Raw genomic sequence first — 6,000 nt, 5'->3', positions numbered from 1 at the left:
AGGCTTGTGTCCCCCGGGCGGATGGGGTCTGTGACCAAAGCGTGTGTGTGTGTGTGTGTGTGTGTGTGACCTGCAAACCAGACTAGTACTCCCCAGATGTGTGAGGGAGCCGTAGCTGTAAGAGCGTGCGTGACACGCAGGCAGCCTCACAGGTGAATGTGCACCAGAGGCAACCAGAGTCTGGGCCCTTCCAAGAGGCCCAGAGATACTGAGACCTGTGGGCCAACCCCAAGGTGAGGGGGGGCTATAGGGACCCGTGATTTTCTAGCAATAATTTTGTGTCTTAAAGGTGTGGAGGAATGTGTGAAAGTGAATGAGAAATGAGAGAGTGAATATAGATGAGTTTGAATAGAAGTAATGTAGATTCTGCATTACAAGTTTTACCACATCTCCTTAGAGGGAAGTGTATTGTGTAAAAGAATGGTGTAAGAAAAAAAAAGGGAAAAAGAGATAAAGAGTAAGGGGTTGAAAGAAGTATTTAAGCTGTAAGTGAAAGCAAGAAACAGAAGCAAGAAATAAATAAATAAGATCTTGAAAAACAGAACAGAAAACCAGTGGATTAAATACACAGAAAAATAGGAGAATAAAAGTACTTTGAGATTTAAGTTAGCTGAGAAATACAACTCCTTCCAAAATTCAGAGTATGTAGAAGTTGATGAGAGAAACATACAAGCTATGGAAAAAGAGAAATTACTCATAACATTAAACAGTGAAGCTGAGTTTTGATAAAATCATTAACGGCAGACCATTAATGCCTGTGTTTGAAAGCCCGTTTCAGGTATTCTTTATTACTAAGACGGTTGGACTCACATCACTCTCACCCCTGGTATTGGACCAGGATTCAACACCAAGTTTTTCCCTCTGGCATTCTGGTATTAGACCGGACTACACCCCTGTCTCCTAGCATTGGGCCAGACTCACAGTTTCTTCTTCTGGCATTGGACCGTACTCCACCCCTTTCTCCTTCTGGCATTGGTCCAGACTCTCAGTTTTCCCCTCTGGCATTGGGCCAGAGTCCACACCACTCACCTCCGGGCACTAGATTAGGGTTCATCCACATCACAAGTTAATTCACCGGAGTATACTGGGATTTAAAGTTGACTCTCAGGAAGAAGAGTCAAAAAGACTGAACTGTATAGAAAAAAATTGGTATCAGAGTTCTAATATTGCTTAAAATGTTTCAAAACTGTTTTGTGTAAATTATGTTGGTAAAAAGTTTAAGGCTGTAAATAAGTAATTCTAGTTTAAGTTCCCCAATATATTTCGAAAGACTCCAGGTTAACCCTCTACAGAACACTCCCCTGGGGGGGAAACTAAAATTTGTAGGGAACAGACCAAGATAGGCTTAACCAGAGAAGCGGGTAGAAGGGACTCTAAAGAGCTTGGAAACTTCTCCTCAGTAAAATTCCCCAAGAGGCAAGGCCGGGTGGGCAGGCTGTGCAAGATGACCCATACTGGACTCTTGGGAAGGGTGGTAATGCTGGCTGTAATTGCTGGTGGTGCTCAGGGGAGCCCAGCTGAGCCGTGCAGAGAGTGCTACCAACCCCTCTATGAGGAGGAAGTGAGCTCCTTGTCGAGAGTCCACATCAGTTCTAACCCTGATTGTGTTAACCTCTCCCAATTGGTCCTTTATCAGAAAAATAAGAGAATGTATTGGATAGCCCAGAATACTGCCACTTTTAGGCAGCCACTCCTAAGAGAGTGCCCTATAGAGGAAGGCTGGTTTTGCTTTGAATGTGATGCTGCTGAAACAAGCTCAGCAGATCTAGTAAACAGCAAAGAAATGGTGAAAATAGTAAGAAAAACTGTTTGTTACAAATATTTAGATGAGTGTACTGGAAAAGAGATAAACCCTTTTTGGAACACATTTCAGGGGAGCTCTAAACCCCTAAGTTTGATCTCATCTGGCAACTGCATGGCTAGGGTGATAACACCAATTTTCTTATTACCCAAAGAAACTGGATCAAGTTTGGGAGTTCCTACATATAATGATTTGGGAGAAATTAAACAAAACTGGGAAAGTGAAATAGAAATTGAGAAAATCCAAAATTGTAGAAGCCAAGTTCAGATCCCAAAATCTGTGTTGAACAAAGTCATCCGGCTCCAGGCAGTATTAAAAATAAAGAATTCAATTATTAGGGACATTTCAAACGAAATAAAAAGATTGGCATGTGTAAATAATCATGATCAAACTCCTACACTTGATCCCAGTGGGTGGGAGAACTTAGAGATTTTCAGAAAATATGTATGAGAAAAGGTAGTTTTTCTCACTATATGTAGACTTGGAGGATTGCTCTTTTTACTATGCTTATTTGTCTGTTTTAGTAAAACAGTATTAGCTGTACAAACCAACCTGAAGAAACCAAGAAAAGTAACAAGGTTAAGTAACCATGATTACCAAAGTGCACAAGAGATTTATAGTAGATTCAAAACAAAAAATTGTGAGTTGATGCGAGCTTAAGAATTTAAGCTCGATCAAAGAAAAAGAGGGGGGGCTGCTATGAACAAAAATTCGGTTAATATTTTTTTTGTGAGAAAGAGTTACAGGGACGCATCCAGATCTGTCTCTGCCAGGATTCTTAGTGCTTTGTTATTGTAATCACGGGTCATTGTAGCTTATCGCCCCTTTTGTATTAGTAAAAGGCCTGGCTGGGTGCAGTAGATGGCCCTTCCCGAGGCTGTGCTCTCTTACAGCATAGGGAAGACACCTGAGAGGGTGGGGGGGGTTATGCAAAGTGACTCCAAAGTCCAGAATGCTTTGTGGGACCACGACTCGAAATGCAACGAGAAAACCCCAAAAACAACGAGCCAAATAAGAATTGAGAGACTAAAGTGATGTCTGGACATGAGGAGCCAAGTGCTGAGCCTGCAGAGATGCGGAGTCCCTCTCGCCCTGAGCAGGGAGTCGTCCCAACGCCGGGACCAGGAGGGCCGCCGAGGCTGAGAAGCAACACCTGACGGGGACACCACGCCCTAGAGGCCTCCACGAGGACTGGATCCCCTGGCTCTGCCCCTAGCGGATAGAGCTGCGCATATCCTCCTCCTCTGAGTCGCCCTGGGAGGCACAACGGGGACTGCAGCCCTGCCGGGACGCCCAATCCGGAGCTGATCACTTTCAATAAAGGCATTAAAAAGGAGAAGAAGTCTCCTGGCCCTGTTTATTTCACTGTCGGGTTATCTCGGCTGTTCGAGGGGCCTGGAAAGGCCCGAGGTGGCCTTGGGGCAGCCCGCGTATCGAAGGACGAGAAGAGGCTTCAGTTCTTCTTTCGGTTTTTATGTTTATTAATTGTTTATCTAAAAGATTTTCTTTCAGCCGAACAGAGATCTGCTCAGCAGTCAGCCATGAGCACACTGTCTGCCCTCTGGGGCAGCCACGTATCTTTATACCCATTGTTACGTGTACAATATTTATCATTTTTCCCCAATACCATTTATTCTTGTTACTCGGTGCACTCTCAGTAATAACCAATCCAAAAGTGCCACCATCACCAAAGAAGATGGAGAGAGAAGAAGAAGAAGAAGAAGGACAGGACACACCCCAATTCCTCCATCTTACTTCTCTAAACCCCCCTGTACATAAATCCTAAACCCTGTGTCTCACCCTCTAATTAGCTAATCCCTTCACCATTCACCCCGGTGAAGCCCTCATCCTTGTCGTCTCCTGTGTAGGACCAAAGTCCAGCCACCAGACACTTCTGGCAACATTCCAGGACTCCCGAGCCCCCCAAGGTGGTCTCGGTGGCTCAGCACCTCAGGACTGAGATCCTGAGATCCGACATCTCCCCCTTCTGTTTGCACCAAGAAAACCTCTTTTACAATCCGATTCATGGCACCTGGGACGACAAGGATGAGGATTAGGAGAACTATTAAAACATAAAATTTTACCCTTAAAATTCTTCTCCAAATGGGAGAAATGTCAAAGAAATCTACTAGCTGATCAATCCATGATCCTTTGTCAGTTTTTCTCTGTAATAGGTAAATTTGCCCCATTGCCTATTGCAATGGATGAAAAAATGATGCATATAAGCATTATGAAACTCATGACCTCACTTTTGTGCAAAACCCTTGTTATGTTTTTCATTCAAGACCCCAAAGAGAAAACCCCCCAGATTCTTTCGTTCCTCTTGTTTCTCTTCTGAGTTGTCCTTTGCAGTCTGAGTCCCGACTTTTGTCTGAGTATTCGTTTCTTCTTATATCTTGTTGAGGAAAATCGCTGCATAGTTGCAGACTCGTTACGAGATGACACTGTGGCTCTGCCGAACTGATCTGGCCTGTCGTGCACTTCGGTCATTCCCCCACGAGGTGGCGCTGTCACCGGCCTCCCTGGCTGGGGCGACTGCATGAACACAACTGCCTCCTTGTTCAGCCAATTGTCGTTGTTTGCAAGCTCACTTGAGACCGGGGTTACCTGGCTTTTGATTCAACTGACAATAGGGTTAGAACACACACGCCTCCCCAGGAGGGAAGAGGGCTTGGACTCCGAGGGTTTTTACCAAAGGCACCAAGTCTGGAGAGGGCCCCTCCTCGCCTGAGACGTCACCGTGGGTCTGGCCCGCCCCCGCCCGCGCTCTTTACTCCGCGCATGCGTGCTTTCCGAGCCGCCCTCTGTCTCTCCCGAGGTAATTTCTCCCTCTCCCTTTTTGTTCCGCCTCTGAATTTTCCCCCCTCGGTCTGCCCCTGACTCTGTCTCCTCCTCCTCTGTCCCTGTGTCTATTTCCCCTTTTGCCGGTGCGAGCAGCCTCCCTCCCGCCGGCAACCGCGCGCGTTCCGCGATCCTGGCGGATCTGCGCATGGGCTCTAACGTCACAACCGTGCGCCTCCTACGTCTCCGCACGGCAGCTTTCTGGGGCTGCGCAAATCCCCCTTTTTCGCTGCTTGGGTCAGACGCCCCGGCGTTGGTTTGTGGTTCCCCCGAGCCTTCGCGAATTCCTTCCGCCGCACACGCTTCCGCACCCCTGCCGGTCGGGACCGCCGCCGCCGGCCCTGAGTCAAGCAAAGCCGCGCGAAAACACGTATCCCTTGTTTTTTCTTCACCTGTGCTCCCCGCCTGCTCTGCTGCAGCCTGGCTGCGAGAAAGCGCCTCCCCCGGTCCCTTCTCCCCCCCTGCTCCCCCCCTTCTGCTCCTGAGTCCTCCATGCTCTCTGGAGTTTTTGGACGCTTTGGGAGTTTCCTGGGGTTTCTGGGTTTTGGGACCGGGTGTTTTAATAATATTCCTTGCTCTTTTTCCTCGAGAGCCCTTCCCCCCTGTCTTCTTAAGGCCAGAGCTAATTTTTTCCTGGAGCCTTGCTCCTCCCCCTCCTTTGAGGGCCCCCCCCAGATGTCTGCTGCATCTGTTGGTTTTCTTCTTCCTGGCCTTTTAAGGCCAGAGCTAATTTTTTTCCCGGAGTCATGCTCCTCCCCCTCTTTTGAGGGTCTCCCCCCAGATGTCTGCTGCATCTGTTGGTTTTCCTGGCAAAACCCCACTTCAAATAGCAGGCACGTTTCTGCCAGTGGGTAGTTTAGCCTTGCCCATAGCAATAATTGTTTTAATTCTTTCTTTGGAATTCCCTCTGTGTATGTTTGTGTCACACCTTGTAAGGCAGACAAAATTTCCCGTTGTTCCTGGGAAAGTGTGCCCCCCATGTTCTTATTTCCGGGCTTTCTTACCAAATCTATCGTCAGGGCAGTCCGGAGGTCTCGGTCTCTGTCCAGCAGATCACGAGAGGTGGTCCCAGGGCACCTTTCTGGGTCCGGTCCGGGCTGTTCTGCTACGAATTGTCTTCGGCAGAAACTGAGAGATGGATTCCTCAGTGACTGCTGTTTTTTGCAGACTCTGTTGGCTTTTTGTTTTCTTCTTCTCTCTGGTCTTCAGGGCTTTGAGGGTGCTGCCCCCCCCCGAAAGGTTGTGGTGGTTCGAGTCCGCTCAGGGAACGCCAAATGTCGGGTTATCTCGGCTGTTCGAGGGACCTGGAAAGGCCTGAGGTGGCCTTGGGGCAGCCCGCGTATCGAAGGACGAGAAGA

This window comes from Zonotrichia albicollis, chromosome W, assembly GCF_047830755.1.
Source record: "Zonotrichia albicollis isolate bZonAlb1 chromosome W, bZonAlb1.hap1, whole genome shotgun sequence".
Lineage (NCBI taxonomy): Eukaryota > Metazoa > Chordata > Aves > Passeriformes > Passerellidae > Zonotrichia > Zonotrichia albicollis.
Note: the sequence above shows the minus strand (reverse complement) of the source record.